Raw genomic sequence first — 11343 nt, forward strand, 5'->3', positions numbered from 1 at the left:
GTTTAAGCTGAAGTAATGAGTGTTGGACAGTAAAAAATACTTTCTGGAAGAAATCAATGGCTTGGACAAGAGTTGAACCACTTGAAGAAATTAGTTTAACATTTAAACCTATTTTCTGCACATTCCAGCACATAAAATAAAATATTTGTGTGTTTACACTCAGTCTTTCAATTAGATGCAAATAAAACACAGCAGAAAATAAATAAAGTCAAAGACTCAGCGGTCCTGTTGCTCTATTTTCACCTGTAAAGCAGGAGTCAGGTAGGCGGAGGTTTACCCTGGTGCAGGTGTGCCGCGGTCAGTTGAAGAATCCGTGAGTTTCTCTGTGAGTTTCCCATTACGTCGTAGCTACTCGGTGCTTGCTTGGAAGTTTAGGGTTTTTTTTCGCTGTACAAAGTTTTCTTCCCACGCACGATGGACACTAATGTTTTTGTCACTTTTTATGGAATCAAACTCAAAGTAAGGTCAGTACTTCCACGCTTTAAACGCTGCACGCTCATACTCTCTCCCGTACTTGATATATGATCCATTGTTGATCTGCACACAGCTGTCGTGAGACATTCTCGCAAAAAAATCACGGTTTTAGTAAAGCAGTAACGCAGCGTTCCTACGGGAAAGTAACGGTAATCTAATTACCGTTTTTGCAATAGTAATCCCTTACTTTACTCGTTACTTGAAAAAAGTAATCAGATTACAGTAACGCGTTACAATGGGTTTACAATGGGTGGTGCTTGTGTGTACTGTAACTGTTTTCAGTAAAAGGTCGTCTGTGGGTGGATTCAGTGCTTTCCTGACACACCGAGCGGTCCTCCCTTGCTAGCAAGTAAAAGCTGTTCGTCTTGTTTCCGTTAACAGGAACAAGTTTGTAAACCAGCGGGGCCTGTGGAAGCACAGACACAACACTCTGGCTGAGGAAAGGTTGAAGATGGAGGTGAGAACGTGGACTAACTCTGAATGCAGAGCTGGTTTGGAGCTGTGGAGACTTACTGAGGAGTAAAGTGGACATGAAGGAGTCACAGAGGGAGGAGGAGGTGAACAGTGATGTTTGTTAGACAGGATCAGACTGAAGAGGGAACATAAGAAGAGTTTCATGCTGGATTTGAACAGGACAGGAAGATAAGCTCCGCCCAGCAGCTGAGTCCTCTCTGCTCACACTGGTGTTGGACTGCAACATCAGGGAGTCTGCTTCCACATCTGGTTTCCACAGCTGGAGGAAGCTGTCCCACGAGCACGCCTACGCCCCTCTGTCATTACTGAAGTAGTGATGGTGTTTAATCAGTGTGAGACTGTTTCACTGGTTGTTAGATTTGTATTGTTGATTGTCATTTATGCTTAGAAATATTTACTTATATATGCTTAGAGTTTTGTAATTAGTTGTAGATTGGTAGAGGTTTTGATCCTTGATAGTCTGCAAACTTTGTGTGTATTAGACAGCACTTTGGGAGCATGAGAGGTCATACCGTGTCTTATTGTTTTATGGTAGGATTAACGTAGTTGCGTCTGTTCTAGTCTAAGTGCTCTTTGTTTAGATGAACTGCAGGACTTCCTCACCGTGTTATCTAGGATGAACCATCTAGGGTGAGGGGGAGGCTACCCTCTTCCTGACCAAGGATGTTTGACCCTTTGATCAGCAGTCCCCACACACACACACACACACACACACACACACACACACACACACACACAGGCAAGGTACTCTTTGTTTGTATGTAGACGTCGTATGTTAATGAACCTATGCATATTCATGTAACCTCAATAAAAGGATAGTGTATGGGAGGACGGACGAGACCAACTGGAGTCAAGCGGTTGTCCGGTTCTCTCCCGTGCACGAGTACCATGAAGAAGTTTGCCTACTTGTGTCTTGCTTGCAGTGTAATTATATTGTCTTAACGTTCCAGCGAATAGGTTTATGCTACAAACCTATCATTAATTGGTCCTTCGATGCCGGAGCCCTGGAATCGCATTCACCGAGGGGAGGAGAGGCACGCTGAAAGACTGACGTCAGCCAGGAAGTTCCTGTGGATTCGCTGTATGTCTTTTCTCCTCGATGAATGGCGATTGGCGGGATTCGAGGCTGATATTACACGCTAAGCAACACCGAGTAAGTTTAGAGTCCAACTCTATAACTGTACGTCTTCGCCGCTCAGTGGGGCGTTGTCCGTGGCCGCTTAGTGGGGCTAAAATTACGTCTTCGCCGCTCAGTGGGGCGTTGTCCGTGGCCGCTCAGTGGGGCTAAAATTCGCCGTCTAAGTGGGGCGATGTACAAGGCCGCTCAGTGGGGTTTTTTGTACAGAAGCATTAAGTCGCAGAGTTGCGCAGTTCGAACTTTTTTTGGTTCGCCGTCTTAGTGGGGCGAAATACAGACCGCTGTGTGGGGTACTGTAGTGAGTTCTCCACCGCTCAGTGGGGTGTTGAGAAGTTCCGCGGGGTCCAGATTGTGCTGGACAGTAGGCCTATTTTGTGTTGTTGTCATTGTCGTCGTCGTTGTTGTTGTTGTTGTGTGTGCAGAGCAGAACATGTGGTCTGTGACACCGACTGTTGTTGTTATCATGGGTTTCTAAGCAACCAAGAGTGAGTCGGAGGGAGACAGACGTTTGTGCTGGACTTTGCTCCTGGCAGCACAAAGTATTTATGTAAAAAAAAGAGAGAGCGACGGCTCCACAGCTGCGCGGGTTCACGCGAGCGCGGTCACGCGGACCTGAGCCGTGCGGTTAATCGCAGGCTTATAAATGGAAGAGATTCAAATGTTAGAAGTTTTCAGAAAACACACCAGCCTTGGAGAGCTGTGGAGAAGGCCAGCCCACATCAGCAGCACTTAAGATATGCTCTGGTGAATGGCTTTCCCCCCCACCCCTTGCTGACACAATGTTTATTCTTTAGCTTGCCCTGATCGACAGCAGCCTGTGTGCCAGACCATAGATTTAATTGAGGTGGATAGTTGTTAAAAGTCATCTACATTACGCTTGTGGTTGCTTAAATTCAGTACGATGACATGTGAGGTGAAGTGATATAGATAAATATTTAAACTACTGAAGTGCATAGAGGCACTTGACCTGTGTGGAAGACTGTCGTCTTATTATGAACCATTGTTGAGATGTAGAGCACACCTGTGAAAACAACTAATATGCTGAACCCTGTATGAAACATCTAAAAGTACATGATGGAGAAGCTGTGTTGAATATGAAAGTGTAAGACTTTGCCGCTGTGGGCAGAGCATGCAACTACTGTGTGATGTTGCGTTGCAGTTTTTTTTCTGAGCTGATGAGCAAGCTACACGTTATCAGATCAAGAGCTGTCTGGGAACTACTCAAAGAGGGGGAAACAGGGAGTGTGCAGCGTTTCCGTGAGCAGTTTTCCTGCATCTTGACTTGTGTGTAGAGTGTTCATAACATCAGCATCATGTTTTTGTTTATTTGTTTTGTTGGGTTGAAAATAATTAAATAAATGTGTGATCATGCCTATGGATCACCATGGCACTTATCTCCAGCCATATGATTTATTTATGCAGATGAAAAAGTGAGTGTGAATGTGTCTGACATCAGTGTTTTTGTGCACTGTGCAAAAGTAATTGCCTCTGATTGTGAGTGAGAGCAGTGATTTTGCAGACCACCAGCTATTGAAAAAAAAAAAAAAAGAGTGAAAAAGAGACAAATTACTACATTGTAGACGAAGAGAAATAATCATAGGAAAAAGGTTTTGTGTTGATCAACCAAAAAAAACAACTATAATTTCATTTTCTGCTTTTAAGAAAGGACTGTTCACAAAAACACAGAGCGAGAGAGAGAGAGAGAGATGTGTGTTGATTAAGCAGTGATGATAATAATGAAATGTCTTAGTTTGTCACTTTCAGGTGAAAAGCAGACCTGAATCAATTTTCCACATGCAGAGGTCGGAAGAAAGTTATAGTTTAACATCATTGGAAACATGCAGGCCAAGTTTCTGGCTGACTTATTTACAGTGCCATGTGTTTCTCAACCTCACAAGCGAGCTCACTCCTCCCTGAAGATAAGGAATGCAGCTCCATGATAAAGAGACAGCAGCAAGTCCTGAGCACAAAAAGTCCCAGCAAAGCAGCAGCAATGTGGATAAACAGCAGCAGCAGAAGAAAGCAAACCCATCTTCCTGTCTGATTGGATGAATTCCACGGAGGGGCGAGCAAGATGGCGGTGGCAGCATGTTGAAATGCTCAAAAAGGACTGAGTGACTCGGGCAAGCCACATGCAGCTAGCATGCTGGCTAGCGACATGAAAGAAATGGACCCTTCGTGATGCGTTCAACGTGCCAGCGCTGTGGTGGGAAAGGCTCCATCATAAACACGCCCTGCGCCGAGGTTCAGGCCAAGAAGAAGAAGACGATGACTTCCAAGCCCAAGAAGGTCGGCCTCAGCGTGGGCGAGCTGATTGTGAAAGCCGTGGCCGCTCTCAAGAAGGCTCTGGCTGCCGGAGGCTACGATGTGGACAAGAACAAGGCCCGTGTCAAGACCGCCATCAAGAGCCTGGTGGCGAAGGGCACTCTGGTGCAGACCAAGGGCACCAGGACCTCCGGATCCTTCAAGATGAACAAGGCTACTGAGAGCAAAGCCAAGAAGCCCGCCGCGGCCAAAGCCAAGAAACCGGCAGCAGCTGCTAAGAAGTCGCCCAGGAAGGCAGCAGCAGCAGCACTTCAGCCACTAGCACGAAGTCAACCGCATCAGAGGACAATAGTGAGAGTGGCTGTGACTTCACTGTGCATGTGAAGAAAACGTTTGAGGAGAACTGAACAGTTGGAGTTTGACATTTGCCACCTGTGGAGTAAAATGGCAAGAAGAGACAGTGGGACACAGGACAAAGCTGAAGGAGAACTGCCGGCTGTTGGACTGTTGAAGTGGGAGAGGACAACAGAGTGAGAAGACTAGGTGAGAACACATAGGAATTATTTAATGTGGGAAATCAAAATTTGGGTTAGCAAACCTGGGAAAAACAAAACTGACTGCTTAAGTTGGAAAATTGAGACGGAGTCTGAAACACTGCGAAAATAGAAACATATACAGAATCACACACACACAAGCAGAACATGCATTAACCCTACTAACAATTCCAAACACAAAATGACTCATGAAGACTCATAGCACATTAGTTGAGAAATGATTAAATAATAGCAGAGAAGTGTGTAGGAAAGGCAGCTTTAAGAACATGCTCTGCTGGATATGCAGCTCCACAGACATGCATTAGACCTGCCTAATAACACAAACACATGTAATGAAAATTAGCTTGTTATCTTTCATCAGTGTTAAAATAGTGTCAATTTAGCAGACACTTGTTATTAAATACTGAATTTATCTAATGCAAAAAATTGACTCTCCAGGTTGCAGGACAACAGTTTAACTTTTGTGGGAAAAAAGATCCTGGTTTGACCAACCAGTGATCAGACAATAAATTTAGTTGTTAAAATGGTAAATTGGGAGAAGCTTCCTGCTTGATTGAGGCAGCACATGTAATTTACTGTATGAGGGAAATTGTCTTTTGTGATACTATTTTGAACATGCTTTTCTGTCGTCCTGTCAACTTAGTGGGTTAATAGCTGATATGCAAATTAGTTGATCGGTTTTAGATTAATGAAAGGTGACTGAATTCTAGTATGAGTGAATGAGATGTGTTGGAGTTGTTGTGTGTTGAGTGGAGACTCTAAAACACTGAGTTTCCTGCTTTGATGTGCGAGTGAATCCTGTATTTAGATACACAACTCTGAATACGTCAGAACAGACTGTTTTGTGAAGTGCATGACAGCATGTCACATGTTTTATGATGAAGGGAAAAGGAAAATTGAATAAAATAGATCTGTGGCCTAAATGAGTGAAGAGCACAGACCTGGTAATTAAACTCATAGCTAATAAGACATTAGGATTATGTTGTGTGTTGTGCAGCTGATGGTTGATTTGGAGTGAATCTAGCTGATGATTTTTCTTTTGTTGTGAAGTTGAGCCTGCCGATTAGTATGATGGTATGATAAACCATGCTAATGGTATGATTTACCCTCCTGAGATGAGGAGCTTGTGTCATGACTTAACAAGGCCTTTTTATTTTGATACTTTCACAGTGCACTGAGAGTTTGGTTTGATAATCTCTGTTATTTTTTATTTTTCATTTTTGAACAAGCACTGATTTTTGCTTGTGAATTTCTTTTCTTTGAGCAGATCTGCAAGTCGGGAATTAAAAGCGTTACACGTCGTCAAGAAAATTGTTGCAAGTGAGTTTCTCCACATTTAAAATGGGTTCAGGAGAAAGCCACTTATTTGGGACAATTAGGAAATGAGAGTCCCCCCCAAAAAGGATTCAACGAGGAAATCCAGTCTAAATTATTTTTCTTTTTGAAATAACGTCGTTTTGCTGAGCGTGGAAACGAATGCGATGATAATTTCCACAATTAGCAAAAGAAGGAACCACTGAGTGAATGAGTAAGAATTTTAAAATAACTGACTGACTGACTGAACATGATTGTGTGAAGCTAACCCCCACCTGACAAAGGTGCAGATGAACCCATGTGTTTCCTTTTACAGGAGCAGAAAGATGACAGCAACACTCGAGGTTGCATGATGATTTAACCTTTTAAATGCCATTTTCTGTGTCTGTGCATTTATCAGGTGTGTTATTCATAGGCTTGTGTTGCTCACAGAGATAACTGTGACAAAGTATGCATACGCCTGCGCAAGCGCTAATATTTGCATTTTCTTTTCTTACAGCATGCCAGTTCTTCATGTGAATTGATGATGCGATTTATACCAGGACAACTGGTTGATGTTTTTTCCTACTACAGGATTTCTGGGTTTATGTGTGAGGAAAACTGTGTTTACAGGTTGTGAGTGGTGATGCTGTTGCATTGTGTTGATGGGAAAATGTGAAGGTTACTTTGATAATGTGAATAACCTGTGTGAAATTTCCTGTGTTGAGAACTGGTGTTACTTCTTTCCACAGCTAGGGTTGACTTTATGGTGTTTTTATGGCACCTCTGGAACCTGTTGACCTGTGTCTGACCTCTGTCTGACTGCAGTCAATGTGTTTTGCTAATGTTTGTTTCTTTGAGAATGCTGTAGTAGATTCAGCTGAAGCGGACAAGTGACATGGGTAAAACAAATAAGAGATTACGGTATTTATGGAATAGTTTATTATGGGCTCATTTGCTGGCCACTTTTGAACCCATAATAGTAATATATAAGTGGAGTGACTTTGCTTAAGAGCAGTCACCGATTACATTAATGTTGCCTGAGTACATGGGATGATCCATGTCTGAGGCGACTTATGAAAATAATTGTAGTTTACTGATTTGAGAAAACCTGCACATGACACTTGTCTTGCTGATGTTGAATGCTTATTACTCTTATGATACAATTGTTTACAGGTATGAAGTTTGATTTCACTTCCAGATTTTGCTTTCCAGGCCATGATGGTGTGTATGCAGGCTCCTGGGAGAGCCAGGTGTTAAGCAAACTTAATATGCAACACACGCTAACATCTTTTATTGCAGGGTTACGGAGCTACTCCAGAGGAGATGCCCTGATGTTGCCTGGGACATGATCTAGCTAATCTTTTTCTTTAAGACAGGAATCCAGGTTTGGTGAGTTGACGCATGGGTGTGTCCATGCGTCAAGAGGAGGGGTCCAAGGATTAACATTAAACAATGTTTTTTATTATTGTTGCAGTGATTTGTGTGATTAGCCGTTTTATTTACAAATATTAAACCTATGCAAGTGGTGCACCCATGTTCAGATGAGGCTTTGATGGCCTATAAGTGAAGTTCACTGAACTAAAGAATGTGGTTTGATGATTGTTGACATGCTCTCCAAATAGAAGTTTTTCTTCTTAGCAAGGGAATACAGGTGCAGCAGTAATCTCCTGAGAAATCTTCAGAGGCCCAGTGAGAAGCGTGAAACATTCCAGGCATAGCTGACAGCCAGGCAGTGGTTGAGGTCAAAGGTCAAGCTGGTTGGGGCCCATCATGAAATCAGACCTTGGAGCCACAGCAAGGACCATGAAACTGCCTGCAAAATAGAGGAGAGGATCGTCCACAAGATGGGAGAGAGGCTTCAGGAGGATCAGAGATCATCTTCAGCACAGCAGACATCACACAGAGAGCTGTGCTACTAAGCTTCCAGGAAATCAAGAGGAGACTTCCCACAGCAAGATTTTAAATAAAATGAAAGATTCAATATTGACGCTGAGGAAGACAACTAAGGTGTACGACGTGCTCTGCCTTAAACCTTCAGCAGCGTTGGAACATGAAAACTCGTGGGATGAGGAGCGTGCCAAGCTCCATCGACAGCGTAGAAGGAGTTCGAGGATGACATCATGATTCTGTGAAAAGCACAGGAACCAGAAGCTATGGTGGTGATAACAGCAGTTTCCTATGAACATCACCTAACGCTGTGCCACTGTACTGTGCATACGATGACACTCTGAAGGCTGCTGGGATCATAATAGCAGTAAGACAACCCTGCACCCTTTCCACAGAGGTGTTTTCTGCAGAGTATGGACAATGAAGGACAATGAAGGAGTCATAAATATCCCCCTCACAGGACGAAGGCCTGAAGTGAGGTAATGGGAGGCCATAAAACTAGAGTGCTGAGAGGTCTGCAGCTTTGGAAATAGCTGAGAACCATGTTGACAAACAACAAAACCAACTGGTATGTTTGAATGTTTATTCTACATACATTTGGACTCTGGTCCTATGGACAACGATGGAAACAACTGGAAGAGACATTCATGACGCCCTGCAGAACTCAAACCACTCTGCAGAGAGACATGTGATGTGCACACCCGGAGGAAGCATTACCAAGCTGAGATGTTTTTGAAAATGTTACTTTTTTATTTTCACTATTAAATTAACAATTTCTTTGTTTGCTCGTAAGATGCAGTTTGCCATGAGATGAGCTCAATGAATGGGGTAACTGCTAATACATTTATTAAACTGTGTAACTTTTACAGTAATTTAGGGTGATTTGACATATGCTGAGTATAAAAATGTTTGCATTGAAACTGTCAGACATGAGGTATTCATACCTGGGAACTTTTCAGGCATAAAGGTCAAAAAGGGGGGAAATGTTAGATTTGTATTGTTGATTGTCATTTATGCTTAGAAATATTTACTTATATATGCTTAGAGTTTTGTAATTAGTTGTAGATTGGTAGAGGTTTTGATCCTTGATAGTCTGCAAACTTTGTGTGTATTAGACAGCACTTTGGGAGCATGAGAGGTCATACCGTGTCTTATTGTTTTATGGTAGGATTAACGTAGTTGCGTCTGTTCTAGTCTAAGTGCTCTTTGTTTAGATGAACTGCAGGACTTCCTCACCGTGTTATCTAGGATGAACCATCTAGGGTGAGGGGGAGGCTACCCTCTTCCTGACCAAGGATGTTTGACCCTTTGATCAGCAGTCCCCACACACACACACACACACACACACACACACACACACACACACAGTATTCTTTGTTCACATGTATACCTATGTAAGATGTTATATGTTAATGACCCTATGCATATTCATGTAACCACAATAAAAGGAGTGCTGTGGGGAAACCTGGCTGAGAGTCTGACGGAGGTCAAGTGGTGGGACGACACTTGGCTCCAGCCAGGTCTCCCTCATGCATGAGTAACCAGAGAACTTTGGTGCCTTGAGTCTTGCTTTTGCTGCGTAGCAGATTGTCCTTAACGTTCCAGCGAATAGGTTTATGCTACAAACCTAACACTGGTCCAAGCAGAGATTTACATAAATGAGCTTTTATGAGTTCTTATATTATCTGATCAGGCCGTTTGCTCCTGTTAAAGATAAATGTGCATCGAACGTTGTGGGTATTCATGAGTCTAACAGTTTAAACCTGTGTGTGACGTTGTGTCCTTGAACGGCCCTGACAGACAGCTGTAGTCCATAATATTAATGTTTCCTGCTGACTAAAATAAGCAGCTGAGCTCTGTGAGGGCAGAGCTGCTGCTAACAGGTGAGTCTGTTACCTGGACTGGACTGAGTGAGCTGCTGTGTCACAGCTTTATCAGTGACACACTCAGCATGTGTGTGTGTGATATGTCATAGTGCTTGAAACACACATGAAAATATATTAAAGGTTGAATCTTTTTTCTGTTGGTTTGTGGAACAAAAATCAGCAACGAAGAAACGTTAGCGTAAAACTTGGTGTAGAAGTGCAACAAACGTAAGCCGGCTCATTTGACGCTGTGAAGCTTTAAAAGGATTTGCGCACCTACATCATTATTTATGGTTTAAATTGTGCTGCCTTTAGGTGCACCTGGTAAATTCAGGAATCTCTACTCCAAACCACAGCAGTTAGTCAGTTAGTTAGTCACACAGTCAGTTAGCTTTGTATAAACACGTGTTAGAAATGTTCTTCAATCAGCTCTTTTTACTCTCATTTCACAGCCAGTACTTTTTACTTTTACTTGAGTAAAGAAGTTGAATTAGTACTTGGAGTATTTTTAACAGTAGTACTTCTACTTCAGTACAGACTGTGTGTACTTTTACCACCTGTGTCTGAGACCTCCTTCAGGGTCCACCTGAAGCTCTCAAGCTCTGTCCCAGTTCAGGGTCTGCATGCTTGAAGTACGCATTTCAAGTGCGGTTACGTCACCGCCACGCGACGACGGCTGTCCCAATTCGAAGTGTACTTCAAATGCATACTCCAAATGCGCCGTCGATTTCCCCAAATATCAAGCGTGGTCCGGTGCACGCTTCATGGTCCCATATATCCCACAATTCATAGCGCGGCAGTGGGTGTGGATAATTTTGCCGCAAAATACGGCAGAAGGGAGCGGCCGAAGAGGTTTTTTTTTTTTCAAAACTTAATTGAAATCATAAAGCGAACAGTCAGTCATTCCAGTTCAGTTTGTACAGTAGACATACAAGGCAAATAAGAGTAACAATATACAGTGCAATGAAATAAGAAGGATGAATTAATAAAGGAGAAAAAAAGAAAAAAAGGGGGGGAATGTGACAGACTTCATAACAACTTTGTACTTGAAAGTTGTGACAGCTCATTCGTTAAACATTTCTGGATGAACTTCAATCAATGATAAACCTTTTTTATTGGAAGTTAATTTAAGAGAGTTTGAGTAATATTCAATTTCAATCAAAAACAACTTAAATGATGGGGTTGAGTTTTGAAATTTACATTTATGTATGTGGAATTTCCCTAATAAGACGGAGTGGCCAAAGAGTGAACTGTCAAAAGTACTGAATATGACGTCACTTATTTATGTGCGAATGTTTAATAATTAAAGTCAGTCATATATCCACAAACACAACAAGCTGAAAGTCAGTGATATATGTATATGTGTGTGTGTATATCATAATAATCTGAC

At 42.5% G+C, this 11343-nt stretch overlaps 1 pseudogene; it reads left to right on the plus strand.

The window, feature by feature from the left end:
- The first annotated feature begins 3656 nt into the window (after window positions 1–3656).
- LOC147333713 (histone H1 pseudogene) lies at window positions 3657–9563 on the plus strand (annotated as a pseudogene).
- Window positions 9564–11343: the final 1780 nt, after the last annotated feature.

Source organism: Aulonocara sp. 'chitande type north' Nkhata Bay, linkage group LG3 (genome assembly GCF_057382095.1).
Source record: "Aulonocara sp. 'chitande type north' Nkhata Bay isolate Kocher_YH1m ecotype deep benthic linkage group LG3, A_spYH_male_GT1.1, whole genome shotgun sequence".
Lineage (NCBI taxonomy): Eukaryota > Metazoa > Chordata > Actinopteri > Cichliformes > Cichlidae > Aulonocara > Aulonocara sp. 'chitande type north' Nkhata Bay.